The sequence below is a fragment of the Ahaetulla prasina genome, chromosome 1 (genome assembly GCF_028640845.1).
Source record: "Ahaetulla prasina isolate Xishuangbanna chromosome 1, ASM2864084v1, whole genome shotgun sequence".
In the NCBI taxonomy this organism is placed as follows: Eukaryota; Metazoa; Chordata; class Lepidosauria; order Squamata; family Colubridae; genus Ahaetulla; species Ahaetulla prasina.
The window spans coordinates 7,416,907-7,440,093 of record NC_080539.1 but is presented as its reverse complement, the minus strand read 5'-3'; the positions used below and the strand labels follow the sequence as shown (position 1 = coordinate 7,440,093).

The 23,187-nt window shown below is 45.4% G+C and overlaps 1 protein-coding gene across 7 annotated transcripts in view; it reads right to left on the bottom strand.

Moving 5' to 3' along the window:
• The window catches only part of BCAS3 (BCAS3 microtubule associated cell migration factor), an 846,545-nt gene that overhangs the window by 320,448 nt on the left and 502,910 nt on the right, over nt 1-23,187 (bottom strand). The window lies entirely within an intron of this gene.

The following is a 23,187-nucleotide window of genomic DNA, read 5'->3' as shown; positions in this document are numbered from 1 at the left end:
GGCCTTCAGGTGCTTTGGAGAATAGCTTGACCCCCCCAAATCTTCTTTGTGGCAGCCCCTCAAATATTGGAAGACTGCTATCATGTCTCCCCTAGTCCTTCTTTTCATCAAACTAGACATACCCAGTTCCTACAACTGTTTTTGATATGTTTTAGCCTCCAGTCCCCTCATCATCTTTGTTGCTCTTCTCTGCAACTCTTTCTAGAATCTCCACATCTTTTTTAACATCATGGCGACCAAAACGGGATGCAGGATTCCAAGTGTGGCCTTACCAAGGCCTTATAAAGTGGTATATAGAGAACAGGGATGGGAAGACTCACAGGTCCAGCAGCATAATTAGTTTCTAAGGTGAATGCAGGAAATACAAAACATTTGCCAGACCTATTCTTGAATACAGCTCATCCATCTGGAACCCATACCACACCTCTGACATTAATACTATCGAACGCATCCAGAAATATTTTACTAGAAGAATTCTCCACTCCTCTGAATACAACAAAATACCTTATGTCACCAGGCTTGAAATCCTGGGATTAGAAAACTTAGAACTCCGCCGACTTCAACATGACCTGAGTTTAACACACAGAATCATCTATTGCAATATCCTTCCTGTAAAAGACTACTTCAGCTTCAATCGCAATAATACAAGAGCAAACAATAGATTCAAACTTAATGTCAACCGCTTCAAACTTGCAGAAAATATGACTTCTGTAACAGAGTTGTTAATGCTTGGAACTCATTACCTGACTCCATAGTCTCTACTCAAAATCCCAAAATCTTCAACCAAAAACTGTCTACTATTGACCTCACCCCATTCCTAAAAGGACTATAAGGGGCGTGCATAAGAGCACAAAAGTGCCTACTGTTCCTGTCCTATTGTTCTCTTCATTATAGTATTATATGCATACTTTTACTTATACTTTTATTTATATATACTTTTTTTCTCTCATGATGGGTTATTGTTTATGTTGTTGATTGTATATACTGTTGTGACAAAATGAAACAAACAAAAAAATAAGGCCATTGAAGGCAAAGGAGCAGAGAAAAAGGAAGCGAAAAATAAAAAGGTTTGGGTTTGTTTGTTTTTTTTGCCCTTGAAGGGCCAATGCCAAGAAGGAAGCAGAGGAATTAAAACAGGAGTCATCTATGGAAGCTGGATGAGCCGAGACCAAATCTTCCTGCGCCGAGGGAGCCGTTGAAGGGGAAACATGGTCCGTTTGTGGCCACCGATAATACTTTCCATTCAATGGCAGTTTCTGCAGCCTGCTGATTCATACGATTGCCGGCCCGGCGCCCTGCTGGCGAGCCCCCTCCGCTGAAATCAAATCCACTCTCTTCGGTTATAAATTATAATGCTCTATAAACAACACTCCCAGTGGGAAAGGGGAGGGGGGATGAGAGAGAGAGAGAGATGGGGGGGAAAGAGAGAGAGAGAGAGAGAGAGAGAGATGCTCAGTGTCTCTTCTGAGCAAACAAGGGCCCAGTTGCTTGTCCCAAAAGCATTCTGGCTGTGATTTATAGACTGTTTGATGTTTTGGGAAGAGAAGAGCGAAAGAGAAGCTGGGATTGCTAGGGGAAGGGGTGGAGGAAGGGGCAGGGGAAAGGAGGAAGAAGAAGGGGAGGAGGAGGAGGGAGGGAGGAGGAGAGGAAGAAGAGAAGGAGGAAGAAAAGGAAGAAGAGAGGGAGGAGGAAGAAGACAAGGAAGGGGGAGGAAGAGGAAGGGGAGGGACAGGAGAAGGAAGAAGGGAAGGAAAAGGAGGGGGGAGGAAAAGGAAGGGGGAGGAGGAGGTGCAGGAGAAAGAAGAGAAGGGGAGGATGAAGAGCAAGAAGAGGAGGAGGAGGAAAAGGAAGAAGAGAGGGAGGAAGAAGAGGACAAGAAACGGCAGGAGGAGGAAGGGGAGGGACAGGAGGAGGAAGAAGAAGGAAGAGGAGTGGGGAGGAAAAGGAAGGGGAAGAGGAGGTGCAGGAGGAAGAAGAAGAGAAGGGAGGATGAAGAGCAAGAAGAGGAGGAGGAGGAAGAAGAGAGGAAGAGGACAAGGAAGGGCAGGAGGAGGAAGGGGAGGGATAGGAGGAGGAAGAAGAGAAGGAAGAGGAGTGGGGAGGAAAAGGAAGGGGGAGGAGGAGGGAGAAAATAAGGAGGAGCAGAAGGAAGAGGAGGAAGAAGAAGGGGAGGGGGACGAGGAAGTGGAAGAGTAGAAGAGAGGAAGGAGGAGGAAGAAGAAGAGCAGGAGAAGGAGGGTGGAAGAGGAGGAAGAAGAGGGAGAGGTGGTTTTGGGAGAGGACCTTGGATAACAGCATTCAAGGAAATGGAAAAATAAATGGCTTCTTTTTGGAAATGCCGCAGAAACAGTTTCTTAACGATTAAGACACAGGATGCGTCACCTTCTGTAGAAATATTAAACACCTTGGGGGGCTGAGGGGTCAGTCATATGGGAGGACAAGGCACATTGGAAAGTACCCAGAAAAATGTGCCAGGAAGGGAAAAGGAGGAGAGGAGGGAGGGAGGGAGGGAAGTAAGGAAGGAAGAGAAGGGAGGAAGGGAGAGAGGGAGGGAGGAAAGAAGGAAGGAAGGAAGGAAGGGAGAGAGGAAGGAAGGAAGGAAGGAAGGAAGGAAGGGAATGGAGGAAGGGGTAAGGGAAGGGAGAGGAGAGGAGAGGGGAGGAAAGAAAAAGGAAGGAAAGGGAAAAGGAAGGGAAAAAAGAAAAGAAAGCGAAATGGAAAGGGAAGGTGAGGTGAGGGAAGAGAATGAATGGAAGGAAGGAAGGAAAGAAGGAAAGGGAGGGAAGGAGGGGATACAGAAGGAAAGGGAGGGAAGGAAGGAAGGAAGGAAGGGAGGAGGGGGGAAAGAGGGAGGGAAGGAAGGAAGGAGGGGAGAGAGGAAGGAAGGAAGGGAAGGGAGGAGGGGGGAAGGGGAAGGAAAGGAGAGGAGAGGGGAGGAAAGAAGAAGGAAGGAAAAGGAAAAGGAAGGGGGAAAAAGAGAAAAGAAAGCGAAATGGAAAGGGAAGGTGAGGGAAGAGAATGAATGAATGGAAGGAAGGAAGGAAAGAAGGAAAGGGAGGGAAGGAGGGGATATAGAAGGAAAGGGCAGGAAGGAAGGAAAGAAGGAAAGGAGTAAAGAAAGAAAAGAAGAGAGAGAGAGAGAGAGAGAGAGAAAGAAAGAAAGGATACCCTTGATGTGGCAATAAAATTTACCATGTAACTTAAGAATAACTAAAGGAAACATTAAAAGATATTAAAGAGATAAATGCAAAGATAAATTAAGAGATAAATGGAACAGGATGCTCTGCGGCCAAGGTAATTTGAGTGGAAAGGGGGGGGAAAAAAGAGAGAGAGAGGCAGAAGAGGAGAAAGGAGAGAAGTGGGTTTACATTAATAAATGATTAAAGGCCTTAACGAGGGGCTATTGGGTTGAACAGGGGAGCGTCTACGCCAATCCACCTCTTCCCCTCCGCCGCAGCTTGTTCGCATTAGTGTGCAAGGCTGATCAATATGGTTTTCATTTGGCAATTTCCATACAGCATCTGGGCCGGGCTCGCCTGACCTAATGAAAGCAGGAGGCAAAAGCAGGAGTCGCTGAAACGGTGCTCGTCTGTCGCCAGCACATAAATCCCAATGGCGGGGCTGCGGTCCCTCATGCGCACCCGTCGCATCCCTGCTCAGGAAGACGGAAGGAAGGGGTCGGGCGCACCTGATTTTAGACACACGGGCAACCAGAGCCAGGGATTGGCGACTATGCGACCTGTGGGCTTCGACTCCCAGAATTTCACAGCCAGGGATGGGCAACTATGGCGACTTTAGAACCTGTGGACTTCAACTCCCAGAATTCCCTAGCCAGCATAATTGTCCACCCCTGGCTTAGGAATTCTGGGAGTTGAAGTCCACAAGTCATAAAGTCGCCATAGTTGCCCACCCTGACTCAGAATTCTGGGAGTTGTAGTCCACAGGTCATAAAGTCACCAGAGTTGCCCACCCTGACTGAGGAATTCTGGGAGCTGAAGTCCACAGGTCATAAAGTCACCAGAGTTGCCCACCCTGACTGAGGAATTCTGGGAGCTGAAGTCCACAGGTCATAAAGTCGCCACAGTTGCCCACCCCGGCTCAAGAATTCTGGGAGTTGAAGTCCACAGATCATAAAGTCACCAGAGTTGCCCACCCTGACTCAGGAATTCTGGGAGCTGAAGTCCACAGGTCATAAAGTCACCACAGTTGCCCATCCGGACTCAGGAATTCTGGGAGCTGAAGTCCACAGATCATAAAGTCACCAGAGTTGCCCACCCTGACTCAGGAATTCTGGGAGCTGAAGTCCACAGGTCATAAAGTCGCCACAGTTGCCCACCCCGGCTCAAGAATTCTGGGAGTTGAAGTCCACAGATCATAAAGTCACCACAGTTGCCCACCCGGACTCAGGAATTCTGGGAGCTGAAGTCCACAGGTCATAAAGTCACCACAGTTGCCCATCCTGACTCAGGAATTCTGGGAGTTGAAGTCCACAAGTCATAAAGTCGCCATAGTTGCCCACCCTGATTGAGGAATTCTGGGAGTTGTAGTCCACAGGTCATAAAGTCACCACAGTTGCCCACCCTGACTGAGGAATTCTGAGAGCTGAAGTCCACAGATCATAAAGTCACCACAGTTGCCCATCCTGACTCAGGAATTCTGGGAGCTGAAGTCCACAGATCATAAAGTCACCACAGTTGCCCATCCTGACTCAGGAATTCTGGGAGCTGAAGTCCACAGGTCATAAAGTCACCACAGTTGCCCACCCTGACTCAGGAATTCTGGGAGCTGAAGTCCACAGGTCATAAAGTCACCACAGTTGCCCATCCTGACTCAGGAATTCTGGGAGCTGAAGTCCACAGATCATAAAGTCACCACAGTTGCCCACCCTGACTCAGGAATTCTGGGAGCTGAAGTCCACAGGTCATAAAGTCACCACAGTTGCCCACCCTGACTGAGGAATTCTGGGAGCTGAAGTCCACAGGTCATAAAGTCACCAGAGTTGCCCACCCTGACTGAGGAATTCTGGGAGCTGAAGTCCACAGGTCATAAAGTCGCCACAGTTGCCCACCCCGGCTCAAGAATTCTGGGAGTTGAAGTCCACAGATCATAAAGTCACCACAGTTGCCCACCCGGACTCAGGAATTCTGGGAGCTGAAGTCCACAGGTCATAAAGTCACCACAGTTGCCCATCCTGACTCAGGAATTCTGGGAGCTGAAGTCCACAGGTCATAAAGTCACCACAGTTGCCCACCCTGACTGAGGAATTCTGGGAGCTGAAGTCCACAGGTCATAAAGTCACCACAGTTGCCCACCCTGACTGAGGAATTCTGGGAGCTGAAGTCCACAGGTCATAAAGTCACCACTGTTGCCCATCCTGACTGAGGAATTCTGGGAGTTGAAGTCCACAGGTCATAAAGTCACCACAGTTGCCCATCCTGACTCAGGAATTCTGGGAGCTGAAGTCCACAGGTCATAAAGTCGCCATAGTTGCCCACCCTGATTGAGGAATTCTGGGAGTTGAAGTCCACAGGTCATAAAGTCACCACAGTTGCCCACCCCGGCTCAAGAATTCTGGGAGCTGAAGTCCACAGGTTGTAAAGTCGCCATAGTTACCTAATTCATTCCCACCCAGCTCAATGGGGCTTGTTCCTAAATACACAAAAAACACACTCACACACCCACACAGAGCTATTATTGCAGCGTTTGCAGCAGGTGAGCATTCAATGACAAAGATAACTCAGCCTTGTCGTACAGGTGGCCCTTGACTTACAACCATTTGTTTAGGGACCGCTCGAAGTTACAACTGCACTGAAAACAACAACAACAACAACAACTTATGACTGTTGTTCACATTGATGACCATTGCAGTATCTCCATGCTGGCTGGGGAATTCTGTGAGTTGGCATCCAAAAGACTTAAAGTTGCCAAGTTGGACACCCCTTTTAGCCTTCACCTGGTGTGGCAGCTGCAAAACATATCACAATATCTCAGGAGCTGCCCCAAAGAAGAGGAGGTCAAGCTGTTCTCCAAAGCAGGAGTCTTCAACCTTGGTCCCTTTAAGACTTAAAGATAACATAATAACAGAGTTGGAAGGGACCTTGGAGGTCTTCTAGTCCAACCCCCTGCCCAGGCAGGAAACTCTACACCATTTCAGACAAATGGCTATTTGTTTACAACATAAAATTCTCTTGCTTTTCCAACTGTATTGAGACGGTGTACTTTCCCTGCATAATATACTATTATACCAGTTGGAATATCCCATCTATATTCAATCTTGCATTTTTTAAGTTCATTCACCAGGAAGGCAAATTCCTTCCTAGCCCTTAACGTTTTTGGTGGAATTTCCTTTAATATTAAAATATCTTGACCAGCAACCTGAATCTTCTCCCCCTTATATGAGGCTTGCAGAATCTGATTTCTCACTGTTCTATTTGTAAAATAAATAACAACATCCCTTGGCAACTTTTTTTGCCTTGCTATCCAAGAATTCACACGATATATTTTGTCAATTTGATAAGCCACATCTGCTGGACGGGCTGCTAATATCTCAGCAAATGCTTTCCACTATTGGAGGATTCACAACTTCTGGAGGCAAGTCGTTCCACTGGTTAATTGTTCTCACTGTCAGGAAATTTCTCCTTAGTTCTAAATTGCTTCTCTCCTTGATTAGTTTCCACCCATTGCTTCTTGTTCTACCCTCAGGTGCTTTGGAGAATAGTTTGACTCCATCTTCTTTGTGGCAACCCCTGAGATATTGGAACATTGCTAACGTGTCTCCCCTAGTCCTTCTTTTCATTAAACTAGACATATCCAGTTCCTGCAGCCATTCTTCACATGTTTTAGTCTCCAGTCCCCTAATCATCTTTGTTGCTCTCCTCTGCACTCTTTCTAGAGTCTCAACATCTTTTTTACATCGTGGCGACCAAAACTGAATGCAATATTCCAAGTGTGGCCTTACCAAGGCATTATAAAGTGGTATTAACACTTCACGTGATCTTGATTCTATCCCTCTGTTTATGCAACCCAGAACTGTGTTGGCTTTTTTGGCAGCTGCTGCACACTGCTGGCTCATATCTAAACAGTTGTCCACTAGGACTCCAAGATCCCTCTCCCAGTTACTACTATTGAGCAAAGCTGGCTGAGGAACTCTGGGAGTTTATTTATTTATTTATTTATTTAATCACATTTGTATACCCCCCTATCTCCCAGGGGACTCAGGGCGGTTTACAGCCTAATAAAAACATACATATAAATACAGAATAAAACACCAATTTAAAAAACTTATTAAATAAGGCCGAATATTAAAAATTGCAATAAAAATAATAAAACCCCATTAAAACCAAATTAAAATTTAAAATTCTAGTCCAGTCCTGCGCAAATAAATAGATGTGTCTTAAGCTCGCGGCGAAAGGTTCGAAGGTCGGAAAGTTGACGAAGACCTGGGGGAAGTTCGTTCCAGAGGGTGGGAGCCCCCACAGAAAAGGCTCTCCCTCTGGGCGTCGCCAGTCGGCACTGCCTGGCTGACGGCACCCTAAGGAGTCCCTCCCTGTGAGAACAAATGGGTCGGTGGGAGGCAATCGGTGGCAGCAGACGGTCCCGTAGATAGCCCGCCCCTATGCCATGGAGCGCTTTGAAGAGAGTTGAAGTCCACAAGTCTTAAAGGGACTAAGGTTGGAGACCCCTGCTCCAAAGCCCCCGAAGGCCGGACTAGAAGCAATGGGTGGAAACTAATCAAGGAGAGAAGCAACTTAGAACTAAGGAGAAATTTCCTGACAGTTAGAACAATCAATAAGTGGAACAAGTTGCCTCCAGAAGCTGTGAATGCTCCAAGAGTGGAAGAGATTGGACAACCATTTGTCTGAAATGGTATAGGGTTTCCTGCCTGAGCAGGGGGTTGGACTAGAAGACCTCCAAGGTCCCTTCCAACTCTGTTATTCTATTATTCAGGTGTTAAGTTAATAAGCCTTCAGAAATCATAGGTGCTTCATCACTGGAAGTTTTTAAGAAGAGACTGGACAGTCCCTTGTCTGAGATGGTATAGGTTCTCCTGCTTGAGCAGGGGGCTGGATTAGAACAGGGGTCTCCAACCTTGGTCCCTTTAAGACTTGTGGACTTCAACTCCCAGAGTTCCTCAGCCAGCTTTGCTGGCTGAGGAACTCTGGGAGTTGAAGTCCACAAGTCTTAAAGGGTCCAAGATTGGAGACTCCTGGACTAGAAGACCTCCAAGGTCCCTTCCAGCTCTCTCCTCTCCCTTCTCCCCTCCCCTCCCCTCCCCTCCCCATTCCATTCTATTCTCATGGTTGTTAAGTGAAGCTGGCCTCTGCCTTGATTTTGCCTGTTAGAAGGTCTCAAAAGAGAAATCGCATGACCCCAGGACACTGAGACCGTCATAAATACGAGTCAGCTGCCAAGTGTCCAAATTTTGATCACATGACCATGGGGATGGTTTTTTCCCCCACACACTTATCACCAATGTAGCATCCCCATGGCCTTGTGTGTCCTAAGTTATTTTTTCAGTGCCGTTGTCCCTTCTAAAGGTCACGTAACCAATGGCTGTAAGTCAAGGACTACCTGTCCATCCCTAGAAATTGTTCCTCCACTTCCCTTCTTTCTCCTCCCTCTCCCTTTCCCCTTCTTTTCCTCATTTCCTTCCCTTCCTTCATTTCCCTTCTTTTCTCTTCCCTTCCTTCTCCTCCCTTCCCCTTTCTTCTCCTTATTCCCTTCCTTCTCTCTTCTTCTCTTTTCTTCCCTTCCCTTCCTTCTCCTCTCTTTCCCCTTCTTCTCCTAATTCTCTTCCCTTCCTTCATTTCCCTTCTCTTCTCTTCTCTTCCCTTCCTTCTCCTTCCTTTCCCTTTCTTTTCCTCATTCCCTTCTCTTCCTTCATTTCACTTCTCTTCCCTTCCTTCTCCTTCTCCTCTTTCCCTTCTTCTCCTTATTCCCCTCCTTCCTTCATTTCTCTTCTCTTCTCTTCTCTTCTCTTCCCTTCCTTCTCCTTCTCCTCCCTTTCCCCTTCTTCTCCTTATTCCCCTTCCTTTCTTCATTTCTCTTCTCTTCTCTTCCCTCTCCTCCCTTTCCCCTTCTTTTCCTCATTCCCTTCTCTTCCCTTCCCCTCCCTTCCTTCTCCTCCCTCTCCCCTTCTTCTCCTTATTCCCTTCCTTTCTTCATTTCTTCTCTTCCTCTCCTCCCTTTCCCTTCTTTTCCTCATTCCTTCTCTTCCTTCCTTCCCTTCCTTCTCCTCCCTTTCCCCTTCTTCTCCTTATACCCCCTCCTTCCTTCATTTCTCTTCTCTTCCCTCTCCTCCCTTTCCCCTTCTTTTCCTCATTCCCTTCTCTTCCCTTCCCTTCCCTTCCTTCTCCTTCTCCTCCCTTTCCCCTTCTTCTCCTTATTCCCCCGCCTTCCTTCATTTCTCTTCATTTCTCTTCCCTTCCCTTCCCTTCCCTTCTCTTCCCTTCCTTCTCCTTTTTGAAAGACAATACCCTTCCCTTCCTTCTCCTTCTCCTCCCTTTCCCCTTCTTTTCCTCATTCCCTTCTCCATTTCCCTTCTCTTCTCTTCTCTTCTCTTCCCTTCCTTCTCCTTCTCCTTCTCCTCCCTTTCCCCTTCATTTCCTTATTCCCTTCCCTCCTTCCATTTTCCTTCCCCTTCCGTCTTCTCGGTTTGTACTCGAACTATCCATAAGAGATTGGGGCAGTGTGCCTGAGATGGGAAGGAGAAGCCCCAAAGAAACTGCACCAGGGATAGAGCTGCCACCTTCCAACGTGTGACGGTGGCGCGTTCTCCCTGAAGACAGAAACGGAAAGCCAAAATTGCATCTCCCAGTTGATTGTCTTCGAAGCAACTCTCATCTCGAGTCATTCTGCCCAGCTTCATGCCAAGTGGTGCTGTTGGTCGCAGCCAGAAATGCGCAAAGGAGCCTATCTGCCCTTCGAGGCACATTGGTCAGTCAGCACGTGACTGGAACACATCGTTCCTTTGGCAGGTTTTGCTTCACAAGCTTACAACAAGAGGAAATTATGTTCTTTCAAATTGAATTTGCCTTTCTCCCGTCCGTGTAAAGATAGTCCTCCACTTACGACAGTTCATTTAGTGACCGTTCAAAGTTACGCCACTGGAAAAACAGGGACACGTGGTGGACTTGTAAAAAAATCAAAGCATTTTGGATAAAAATTTGGTGGATTGTGCAGAATATCTTGAAAAAGAAGATAAAGTTTACACCACAGTTATTTTCATTGGGTATAATTACGGACAGTACAGTAATAGAGACTAAACTGATTTTAAATTTAATATCAGCAGCAATGTTATTGGTTGCGCAATATTGGAAGAAAGAAGATTTGCCTACAATTGAAGAATGGACACTTAAAGTATCGAACTTAGCAGAAATGGCAAAAATTTCAGCGTATTTGAAAGACTATTCACAAGAAAGATATATATTGGAATGGAGAAGTTGGATTGATTATATTCAAAACAAATATCAGACTAAAAAGTATCAAATAGCTTATGAGTGATTGTAGGAATTGTACTGTATTAGTGTATTTGTTTAGAATAGAATAGAATAGAATAGAATTTTTATTGGCCAAGTGTGATTGGACACACAAGGAATTTGTCTTGGTGCATATGCTCTCAGTGTACATAAAAGAAAAGATACGTTCATCAAGGTACAACATTTACAACACAATTGATGGTCAATATATCAATATAAATCATAAGGATTGCCAGCAACAAGTTATAGTCATACAGTCATAAATGGAAAGAGATTGGTGATGGGAACTATGAGAAGATTAATAGTAGTGCAGATTCAGTAAATAGTCTGACAGTGTTGAGGGAATTATTTGTTTAGCAGAGTGATGGCCTTCGGGGAAAAACTGTTCTTGTGTCTAGTTGTTCTGTTGTGCAGTGCTCTATAGCGTCGTTTTGAGGGTAGGAGTTGAAACAGTTTATGTCCAGGATGCGAGGGATCTGCAAATATTTTCACGGCCCTCTTCTTGATTCGTGCAGTATACAGGTCCTCAATGGAAGGCAGGTTGGTAGCAATTATTTTTTTCTGCAGTTCTAATTATCCTCTGAAGTCTGTGTTTTTCTTGTTGGGTTGCAGAACCGAACCAGACAGTTATAGAGGTGCAAATGACAGACAAAATAAATTTCCCATTAAATGGGCAAGGGGAGTTAAGGTTGCAAAGGGGAAAGGAGAAGTAATGGGTGATGGTTTATTGTTGTATTTTAGCTTATGATTGTTAGATGTAATACCCTGTATTTTGCTCTGGGAAGTCTCGGGGCGGGGGGGGGGGAGGTTGAAGGGTCCAGGGGAGGGGGGGAGGGGGGAGGGCAGAGGGAGGTGGGGATAATTGTTGAAAAAAAATTTAAAAAAATTTTTTTCAAATTAAAAAAGAAAAAAAAAAAAGAAAAACAGGGACACGTGCCTTCCCCCCCCCCCCCAGTTACGACCTTTGCAGCAACCCCCAAGTGGTCATGTGATTAATATTCGCACGCTTGGCGAGTGGTTCGTATTTATGACGGTTGTCGTGTTCTGAAGTCACGGGATCCCCCCTTTTGTGACCTTCTGACGAGGAAAGTCAACGGGGAAGCCAGATTCACTTAACAGCCATCTTACTAATTTACCAACTGCAGTGATTCACTTAGCAACTGTGACAAGAAGGGTCGTAAAATGGGGCAAAAGTCACTTAAGAAAATGTCTCATTTAACCACAGTAATTTTGGGCTCAACTGCGGTCGTTAAGTCGAGGACTATCTGTTCCGCTTCCTCAGAGAAAACGGCATTTTGATCTCCGCAGAAGACTAGCATCCATGAACACCAAGTAGCAGTCAAAAGACATGATGAAAGACTCCTTAGTTGTCCCGCACATTGTTGTGACCGAGGCCCAAGTAGTCTCCTTTTGAAAGACAATACCCTTCCTTCCTTCTCCTTCTCCTCCCTTTCCCCTTCTTTTCCTCATTCCCTTCTCCATTTCCCTTCTCTTCTCTTCTCTTCTCTTCCCTTCCTTCTCCTTCTCCTTCTCCTCCCTTTCCCCTTCATTTCCTTATTCCCTTCCCTCCTTCCATTTTCCTTCCCCTTCCGTCTTCTCGGTTTGTACTCGAACTATCCATAAGAGATTGGGGCAGTGTGCCTGAGATGGGAAGGAGAAGCCCCAAAGAAACTGCACCAGGGATAGAGCTGCCACCTTCCAACGTGTGACGGTGGCGCGTTCTCCCTGAAGACAGAAACGGAAAGCCAAAATTGCATCTCCCAGTTGATTGTCTTCGAAGCAACTCTCATCTCGAGTCATTCTGCCCAGCTTCATGCCAAGTGGTGCTGTTGGTCGCAGCCAGAAATGCGCAAAGGAGCCTATCTGCCCTTCGAGGCACATTGGTCAGTCAGCACGTGACTGGAACACATCGTTCCTTTGGCAGGTTTTGCTTCACAAGCTTACAACAAGAGGAAATTATGTTCTTTCAAATTGAATTTGCCTTTCTCCCGTCCGTGTAAAGATAGTCCTCCACTTACGACAGTTCATTTAGTGACCGTTCAAAGTTACGCCACTGGAAAAACAGGGACACGTGGTGGACTTGTAAAAAAATCAAAGCATTTTGGATAAAAATTTGGTGGATTGTGCAGAATATCTTGAAAAGAAGATAAAGTTTACACCACAGTTATTTTCATTGGGTATAATTACGGACAGTACAGTAATAGAGACTAAACTGATTTTAAATTTAATATCAGCAGCAATGTTATTGGTTGCGCAATATTGGAAGAAAGAAGATTTGCCTACAATTGAAGAATGGACACTTAAAGTATCGAACTTAGCAGAAATGGCAAAAATTTCAGCGTATTTGAAAGACTATTCACAAGAAAGATATATATTGGAATGGAGAAGTTGGATTGATTATATTCAAAACAAATATCAGACTAAAAGTATCAAATAGCTTATGAGTGATTGTAGGAATTGTACTGTATTAGTGTATTTGTTTAGAATAGAATAGAATAGAATAGAATTTTTATTGGCCAAGTGTGATTGGACACACAAGGAATTTGTCTTGGTGCATATGCTCTCAGTGTACATAAAAGAAAAGATACGTTCATCAAGGTACAACATTTACAACACAATTGATGGTCAATATATCAATATAAATCATAAGGATTGCCAGCAACAAGTTATAGTCATACAGTCATAAATGGAAAGAGATTGGTGATGGGAACTATGAGAAGATTAATAGTAGTGCAGATTCAGTAAATAGTCTGACAGTGTTGAGGGAATTATTTGTTTAGCAGAGTGATGGCCTTCGGGGAAAAACTGTTCTTGTGTCTAGTTGTTCTGTTGTGCAGTGCTCTATAGCGTCGTTTTGAGGGTAGGAGTTGAAACAGTTTATGTCCAGGATGCGAGGGATCTGCAAATATTTTCACGGCCCTCTTCTTGATTCGTGCAGTATACAGGTCCTCAATGGAAGGCAGGTTGGTAGCAATTATTTTACTGCAGTTCTAATTATCCGCTGAAGTCTGTGTTGTTCTTGTTGGGTTGCAGAACCGAACCAGACAGTTATAGAGGTGCAAATGACAGACAAAATAAATTTCCCATTAAATGGGCAAGGGGAGTTAAGGTTGCAAAGGGGAAAGGAGAAGTAATGGGTGATGGTTTATTGTTGTATTTTAGCTTATGATTGTTAGATGTAATACCCTGTATTTTGCTCTGGGAAGTCTCGGGGCGGGGGGGGGGGAGGTTGAAGGGTCGAGGGGAGGGGGGGAGGGGGGAGGGCAGAGGGAGGTGGGGATAATTGTTGAAAAAAAATTTAAAAAAATTTTTTTTCAATTAAAAAAGAAAAAGAAAAAAGAAAAACAGGGACACGTGACTTCTCCCCCCCCCCAGTTACGACCTTTGCAGCAACCCCCAAGTGGTCATGTGATTAATATTCGCACGCTTGGCGAGTGGTTCGTATTTATGACGGTTGTCGTGTTCTGAAGTCACGGGATCCCCCCTTTTGTGACCTTCTGACGAGGAAAGTCAACGGGGAAGCCAGATTCACTTAACAGCCATCTTACTAATTTACCAACTGCAGTGATTCACTTAGCAACTGTGACAAGAAGGGTCGTAAAATGGGGCAAAAGTCACTTAAGAAAATGTCTCATTTAACCACAGTAATTTTGGGCTCAACTGCGGTCGTTAAGTCGAGGACTATCTGTTCCGCTTCCTCAGAGAAAACGGCATTTTGATCTCCGCAGAAGACTAGCATCCATGAACACCAAGTAGCAGTCAAAAGACATGATGAAAGACTCCTTAGTTGTCCCGCACATTGTTGTGACCGAGGCCCAAGTAGTGATTACCAAACACAATTCAATCCTGAACAAACTTAGTTTATTAAAACAGCTGAGAATGAATTAATTTTAGTCCAAAACTATTTCTTTGGCCTTATCACCAATCTTTGTTTTCTTTGGCAACCTGCCAAAGGCTTTTCTTGGCAAAACCCCCACAAAGTTCAAGAGACGCTGACAAGAAGCACTGGAATCAACGTTGCTTTTCTACAAAGAACCCAACAGCTCGTTGCTGCTCTTTTAAGCCTTATGGGAGTGGCCAATCATCTCCTGGCCTTACTCCCGAGTCGTCCTTTTTGCTTCAGCTGCTCTTGCCTTCTGGCAGCTCTTCCCAACAGGCTTCTCCTGTTCCTCTGCCTCTCTGCTGTCAGCCTTTGGAGGCTCTGGAGTCCATGTATCACCCCTACATGGCCCTGGCCCCATCTCTGCCTCCGACGCACAGCCCTTGTTCGGGCCTTCTCCTGACTCCAGGACTGGCCCACTGTCCTCCCCAGCCTCTTCACTGTCCGATTCCGCCGACAGGTCCGCAGGCTGCTGGCGGACCACAACACTCATGAAGAGATTGAACCATAATTTCAACTGGGGAACCATGAGCATCCTAAACCAAGCCAAGTCTAAAAACACTAGAGAATTTTTGGAAGTCCGGCACTCAGACAAATGGGCCATCAACAGGCACATGGAGGTGAACATTGGTTACATACCATTGAAGACAGACAATAGACGGCCCCAAAGGAAATTGTAAAAAACCCAAAACACCTCCTTACCAGCAATCAACATCCAGATGAGATTGACCCCCAGATTAACACTGGATGAACAATCAAGAAGTGTGAGTATGAGCCAGCAGTGTGCAGCAGCTGCCAAAAAAGCCAACACAATTCTGGGCTGCATAAACGTTGAGATAGAATCAAGATCACGTGAAGTGTTAGTGCCACTTTATAATGCTTTGGTAAGGCCAAACTTGGAATATTGCATTCAGTTTTGGTCGCCACGATGTAAAAAGGATGTTGAGACTCTAGAAAGAGTGCAGAGAAGAGCAACAAAGATGGTTAGGGGACTGGAGGCTAAAACATATGAAGAACGGTTGCAGGAACTGGGTATGTCTAGTTTAATGAAAAGAAGGACCAGGGGAGACATGATAGCAGTCTTCCAATATCTCAGGGTTGCCACAAAGAAGAGGGAGTCAAACTATTCTCCAAAGCACCTGAGGGTAGAACAAGAAGCAATGGGTGGAAACTGATCAAGGAAAGAAGCAACCTGGAACTAAGGAGAAATTTCCTGACAGTTAGAACAATTAACCAGTGGAACAACTTGCCTGCAGAAGTTGTGAATGCTCCAACACTGGAAGTTTTTAAGAAAATGTTGGATAGCCATTCAAATGGTGTAGGGTTTCCTGCCTGGGCAGGAGGTTGGACTAGAAGACCTCCAAGGTCCCTTCCAACTCTGTTATTATGTTATGTTATGTTAAAAAGTAAACCATACCCCAATTAGGGAATTACATCAAAGTGCCCGAGGGCAAGGCAAAAAGAGAGATCCCACCCAAAATTAAGGAGAAATTTCCTGAAGTTTAGGACAATTAATCGGTGGAACAACTTGCCTCCAGAAGTTGTGGGTGCTCCGACACCGCAGGTTTTCAAAAAGAGATTGGACAACCATTCTGTTATGAGATAGGGTCACCTAATTTTCATGCCTGTACAATATTTGGTTCAGAAAATCCTCTTTTGTTTTCTCAAATCCCATTTGGCTTGCTTTGAAATCCCTCCGTCGTTCTGTCGACAAATTGTCAACTCGGTCTTGAAACATCTTTTTAGACAACGTGTCAAAAGTCCCCTACAAGTTGATATCAAGATATTAATTAGTCCGCTCTAACACTTCTTTTTCTTTTAAAAAAAAAAGTTGCTTTTTTTCAATCCCTCAGCTAAACAAGAGGCCCAAAGATTTAGCTGACAATGCTGGCTGGCTACCTCAGCCTATTTAATGTGCTTTGGAGAAGGCCTCAGTTGCATAATTTGCCGATTTGCACATCCACAAAGAGTGGTCAGGATCCTGAAGATTTCCTCCGAGAAAGAAGGAATTTGGAGAGTTCACATCAGAGAACTTTGAAAGATCAATAAGTTGTCCAGTTCTGGAGAACAAGGTAGTCCTTGACGTATAATGTTTAGTGACCATTCGAAGTTACGACAGTACTGGAAAAAGGGACTTGTGAACCCTTTTCACACGACCATTGCCGCATCCCCGTGGTCCCCTGATGCTCAGGATTTGAATACTGGACGACTGACTCGTATTTATGATGGGATTGAGTGCACCCAAGGTCACATGATCCCCTTTTGCAACCTTCTGACAAGCAAAGTCAGTCGGCAAGGCAAATTCGCTAGAACCAGGGGTCTGCAAACTTGGCTCTTTTAAGACTTGTGGACTTCAACTCTGGGAATTGAAGTCCACAAATCTTAAAAGAGCCAAGTTTGCAGACCCCTGCGCTAGACAATCGTGTTACTAACTTAAACAAGGATTCACAATTTTCCTCTTATGCCAAAGAGTAAGAATTAAATTCCCAGCTTCTGAAAGTAGGCCAGACATCCGGCTGAAAGTATGGAAAGCACATAAGATAGAATTTTATTTTTATTTTTTTTTATTGGCCAAGTGTGATTGGACACACAAGGAATTTGTCTTGGTGCATATGCTCTCAGTGTACATAAAAGAAAAGATGCGTTCATCAAGGTACAACATTTACAACACGATGGTCAATATATCAATATAAATCATAAGGATTGCCAGCAACAAGTTATAGTCATACAGTCATAAGTGGAAAGAGATTGGCGATGGGAACTATGAGAAGATTAATAGTAGTGCAGATTCAGTAAATAGTCTGACAGTGTTGATGGAATTATTTGTTCAGCAGAGTGATGGCCTTCGGGAAAAAACTGTTCTTGTGTCTAGTTGTTCTGTTGTGCAGTGCTCTATAGCGTCGTTTTGAGGGTAGGAGTTGAAACAGTTTATGTCCAGGATGCGAGTGATCTGCAAATATTTTCACGGCCCTCTTCTTGATTCGTGCAGTATACAGGTCCTCAATGGAAGGCCGGTTGATAGCAATTATTTTTTCTGCAGTTCTAATTATCCTCTGAAGTCTGTGTTTTTCTTGTTGAGTTGCAGAACCGAACCAGACAGTTATAGAGGTGCAAATGACAGACTCAATAATTCCTCTGTAGAACTGAATCAGCAGCTCCTTGGGCAGTTTGAGCTTCCTGAGATAGCTTGTGGATTAAGGTGGGATCATGCTGGAAGAGACGTCGCTTAACTGAGCCTCTAAATTTGAGAAGGGAGAGGTCCAAACTTAATTTCTCCCTAGTTGTTTTTCTTTTATTCATACCCTTTACATGTATTTATAATTATGTTTACACTTGGATCTGTCCTAAAATACATGCTTGACGAAAATAAATAAATAAATAAAGATAAAGATAAATAGTTCTAAATTGCTTCTCTCCTAGATTAACAGAGTTGGAAGGGAACTTGTGGGTCATATAGTTCAACCCCCTGCCCAAGCAGGAGACCCTACACCATTTGTGACAGATGGCAGTCCAGTCCAGGGGTCTCCAACCTTGGCCACTTTAAGACTTGTGGACTTCAACTCCCAGAATCCCTCAGCCAGCAAAGCTGGCTGAGGAATTCTGGGAGTTGAAGTCCACAAGTCTTAAAGTGGCCAAGGTTGGAGACCCCTGGTCCAGTCTCTTCTTGGAAGCTTCCAGTGATGAAGCTCCCACAACTTCTGAAGGCAACTTCTGACTTCTTGTCACTGTCAGAAAAAATTTCTCCTTATTTCCAGGTTGAATCTCTTCTTGATCAGTTTCCATCCATTATTCCTTGTCTGGCCTTCAGGTGCTTTAGAAAATAGCTTGACCCCCTTCCTCTTTGTGGCAGCCCCTCACACGCTATGTCCGGGCGGGTGGACGGAGCCTCCCACAGTCGCCATACCGGTTTTCCCGAACCGGCCCGAACCAGCAGAATCCCATTTCTGATTTTCCACCCGTTGCTTCTTGTCCTGCCTTCAGGTACTTTGGAGAATAGCTTGACTCCCTCTTCTTTGGGGCAGCCCCTGAGATATTGGAATGCTACGATCATGACTCCCCTAGTCCTTCTTTTCATCAAACTAGACATTCCCAATTCCTGCAATGGTTCATTATATGTCCTCGCCTCCCTTTATCCTCTTTGTTGCTCTCCTCTGCACACTTTCTAAAGTCTCGGCTTCTTTTTAGTATCACGGTGACCCAAAACTGGATGCAGTATTCCAAGTGGGGGTCTCACCTGTGCAGTATAAAACGGCCCCATCACTTCCCTAGGTCTTGCATGGCGGACCTGCCTCTTTCTCGGTTTTCAGTTCCTTTTTATTCGTGCGCTGCGGGGAATTGGGGGAGATGGGGGAGATCCGTGCGATTTACGGCCTTCTTGGGGTTGCTGTCTGCTCCCCCTTCCCGAAAGCCTGATGGAATCCATTGTTTTTGGTGGCATTTCGGAAAGGGAGGCAGGAAGGAAGAGGAACGGTCAGGTTTAATTTCCATATGTTTTCGAGACCACTGGCAATTAAGAGGGAGGGAGGATGGGCGTGTGTGCGTGTTTATGTGTGTGCAAAAAAAAAAAAAAACCACCCCCCCCAAAATCTGCTTGTTCAACTGGAAGGGAATCTGATTGTAAACCGCACAGTTCAGTGACCCACCGCCTTAATAAGGGGGCTGGAAACATCTCTCCCCCCCCAGCCTCCCCCCCCCCCCCGTCTGCTTCTCATCTTCAAATATTGTGTATCCAGCAGAGTGTTAACAGCCCTCTGAACGTTCTCCGGCTACTCTTCCCTCCGCTGCTGCTGCTACCACCGCCACCCTCCTACAAATAGGCCCCCCTGCCTCTCCCCCCGCCCCCCGAAATGGCCCTCGCAGCGGAAAACAAGAACTAGAGCAAACGCTTTTGTGAATTAAGAGATCTCGCAAGCGTAAATTTGGTCAGCCTGCTCCTTTCCCTAGGCCAGAGGCTCGACTGACGCCCCAGGATGTGAACTGTCAGTTTGCATAGCTGGTGATGAGCCGCAGAGCCGTCAGTTTACAAAAAAGAAAGGGGAAAAAAAAATAGAGGTGAAGACGCTCCCGTTAAAAAAAAGGAGAAGAGAGCCGGGAAGGGCTGGCGGAGGCGGTTTGGGCAAAGGAAATTGTTAGGGGAGGAAGAGGAAGATGAAAGAGGAGGGGGAGGAAGAGGAAGAGGAGAAAGGAGGAGGAGGAGAAAGTGGAAGAGGAAAATGGAGAAGGAGGAGGAGGAAAAGGAAGGGGGAACAGGAAGAGGAAAATGGAGGAGGAAAAAGGAGGAGGGAGAGGAGGAGAAGCAGGAAGAGGCAGGAGGAGGAGGAGGGAGAACTGGAAGAAGAGGAAGAGGAAAATGCAGGAGGAAATAGGTGGAGGAGGAAGTGGAAGCGGAGGAAAACAGGAAAAGGAAAATGCAGTAGGAAATAGGAGGAGGGAGAGGAGGAAAAGCAGGAAGAGGCAGCAGGAAGAAGAGGAGGAGGGAGCACTGGATGAAGTGGAAGAGGAAAATGCACGAGGAAATAGGAGGAGAGAGAGGAAGAGGAAAAGCAGGAAGAGACAGGAGGAGGAGGAGGAAGAACTGGAAGAAGAGGAAAATGCAGGAGGAAATAGGAGGAGGGAGAGGAGGAGAAGCAGGAAGAGGCAGGAGGAGGAGGAGGGAGAACTGGAAGAAGAGGAAGAGGAAAATGCAGGAGGAAGGTGGAGGAGGAAGTGGAAGCGGAGGAAAACAGGAAAAGGAAAATGCAGTAGGAAATAGGAGGAGGGAGAGGAGGAAAAGCAGGAAGAGGCAGCAGGAAGAAGAGGAGGAGGGAGCACTGGATGAAGTGGAAGAGGAAAATGCACGAGGAAATAGGAGGAGAGAGAGGAAGAGGAAAAGCAGGAAGAGACAGGAGGAGGAGGAGGAAGAACTGGAAGAAGAGGAAAATGCAGGAGGAAATAGGAGGAGAAGCAGGAAGAGGCAGCAGGAAGAGGCAGGAGGAGGAGGAGGAGAACTGGAAGAAGAGGAAGAGGAAAATGCAGGAGGAAGGTGGAGGAGGAAGTGGAAGCGGAGGAAAACAGGAAAAGGAAAATGCAGTAGGAAATAGGAGGAGGGAGAGGAGGAAAAGCAGGAAGAGGCAGCAGGAAGAAGAGGAGGAGGAGCACTGGATGAAGTGGAAGAGGAAAATGCACGAGGAAATAGGAGGAGAGAGAGGAAGAGGAAAAGCAGGAAGAGAGAGAAGGAGGAGGAGGAAGAACGGGAAGAAGAGGAAAATGCAGGAGGAAATAGGAGGAGGGAGAGGAGGAGAAGCAGGAAGAGGCAGCAGGAAGAAGAGGAGGAGGGAGCACTAGATGAAGAGGAAGAGGAAAATGCAGGAGGAAATAGGAGGAGAAAGAGGAAGAGCAGAAGCAGGAAGAGGCAGGAGGAGGAGGAGGAACTGGAAGAAGAGGAAAATGCAGGAGGAAATAGGAGGAGGGAGAAGAGAGGAAAATGGAGGACGGAAAAGTAGGAGGAGGGGCAGCAGGAAGAGGAAGGAGGAGAAATAAGACGTGGAAGAAGTTAAAAAAAAGGAGGAAGAGGAGGAGGAGGGAGAAAGAACAGGAGGATTAAGGTAAAGACAATGCAAAAGAAAAGAAAAGCCGCTGCCATTTGCTGGTGAGGAGAGTCACAATCACATCCCACACATATTGTACATACACACCCCGCAGGGAGAGAAAGAGAGAGAGAGAGAGAGAGAGAGAGAGAGAGTGAGTGAGTTACGATAATGCTAAACATTTGACAGATGGCCTGGAGTTGTTAGACCTGGAGTGAACGTTTTTCTGATAAGGAAGACGTTTGATTTCTCACTTCCATTCCAGGCCTTTGTGGAGTCTGCACAGCCCCGGAGCCAAAACAGGGTAGTTTAGCAGTCGCCAGATCATGGCCATTAAATGGGGTGGGGGGAGGTTTGCGAGACGGAAGAGGAAGCTGCCCTGCCCTCCACCTCCGGGCTCCTTTCCCTCTCACCCACCCACCCAAAAAAAGGTTGACAAACCGCCGTTTCGGAAGTTTGTCCGTGCTGGTGCAGATGTGGCTCCCATCATTACTGTCTGGTTGACAGTATGCAGTACATCCTTGACTCAGGACCACCGTGGAGGAGCCCCAAGCTTCTGTTCTTTTTTAAACAGTAACAGAGTTGGAAGGGACCTTGGAGGTCATCTAGTCCAAACCCCTGCTCACGCAAAAAGAGACCCGTACTAGGGATTCGAACCGTCGAACCGCCGACCTTTCTGATCCACAAGCTCAGGGTCTTAGCCACTGAGCCACCTAAGTGAGACGGTTGTTAAAGTGAATTTGGCCCCGTTAGGCGACCTTTCTTCTTGCCGCAGCCGTTAAGCGAATCGGTTGTCAAATTAGTAAGATTTTTTTTGGGGGGGGGGGGCAGCGGGCGTTTAAACAGTCAATCTCCATTGCCCCGTTGATTTCGCTGGTCAGAAGGTCGCAAAAAGGAGACCGCGTGACCCTCGGACACGGCAACCGTCGTAAGTGTGAATCAGTTGCCAAGCGTCTGGATTCCGATGACGCGACCGTGGGAACGCAGCAACGGTCGTTAAGTGTGATAAACGGTTGTGAGAGATACTTTTTTCAGTACTGTTGTTAACTCTGAATGGCCACTAAATGAACTGTTGTAAGTGAAACACTGCCTGTATTTTAATCCTACTAGACTACAGGTTTTCAAGAAGGGATTGGACAGGCATCTGTCTGAATGGTATAGCGTCTCCTCCTTGAGTTGGGGGGCTGGACTAGATGACCTCCAAGGTCCCTTCCAACCATACTAGAATAGAATAGAATAGGAACACTGTCAAACTATTTACTAAATCTGCACTACTATTAATCTTCTCATAGTTCCCATCACCAATCTCTTTCCACTTATGACTGTATGACTGTAACTTTGTTGCTGGCAATCCTTATGATTTATATTGATATATTGACCATCATTTGTGTTGTAAATGTTGTACCTTGATGAAGGTATCTTTTCTTTTATGTACACTGAGAGCATATGCACCAAGACAAATTCCTTGTGTGTCCAATCACACTTGGCCAATAAAAAAATTCTATTCTATTCTATTCCATTCCATTCCATTCCATTCCATTCCATTCCATTCCATTCCATTCCATTCTATTCTATTCTATTCCATCCCATCCTATCCCATTCCTAATTTCTATTCTATTCTATTCTATTCTATTCTATTCTATTCTATTCTATTCTATTCTATTCTATTCTATTCTATTCTATTCTACTCTATTCTATTCCAAATTTCTATTCTATGCTATGCTATGCTATGCTATGCTATGCTATGCTATGCTATGCTATGCTATGCTATGCTATTCCATTCCATTCCATTCCATTCCATTCTGAATGTATCTTTTCTTTTATGTACACTGAGAGCATATGCACCAAGACAAATTCCTTGTGTGTCCAATCACACTTGGCCAATAAAAAATATTCTATTCTATTCTATTCTATTCTATTCTACTCTACTCTACTCTACTCTACTCTACTCTATTCTATTCTATTCTATTCTATTCTGAATGTATCTTTTCTTTTATGTACACTGAGAGTATGCACCAATTCCTTGTGTGTCCAATCATACTTGGCCAATAAAAAATTCTATTCTATTCTATTCTATTCTATTAATTTATGTTCTATGTTCCCTATAAGGAACTGGTAAGCCATTTGAGCAAAGCCTAGGATTTAATGCATCGCAGCTTCCTCACTGCCGTGCGCAATCCAGAAAAATGTAGATACTTATAAATTTGTGTCTGGTTTTATAACAAATTTATTTGTTATAAAATTGTGTCTGGGTTTTGTTTTT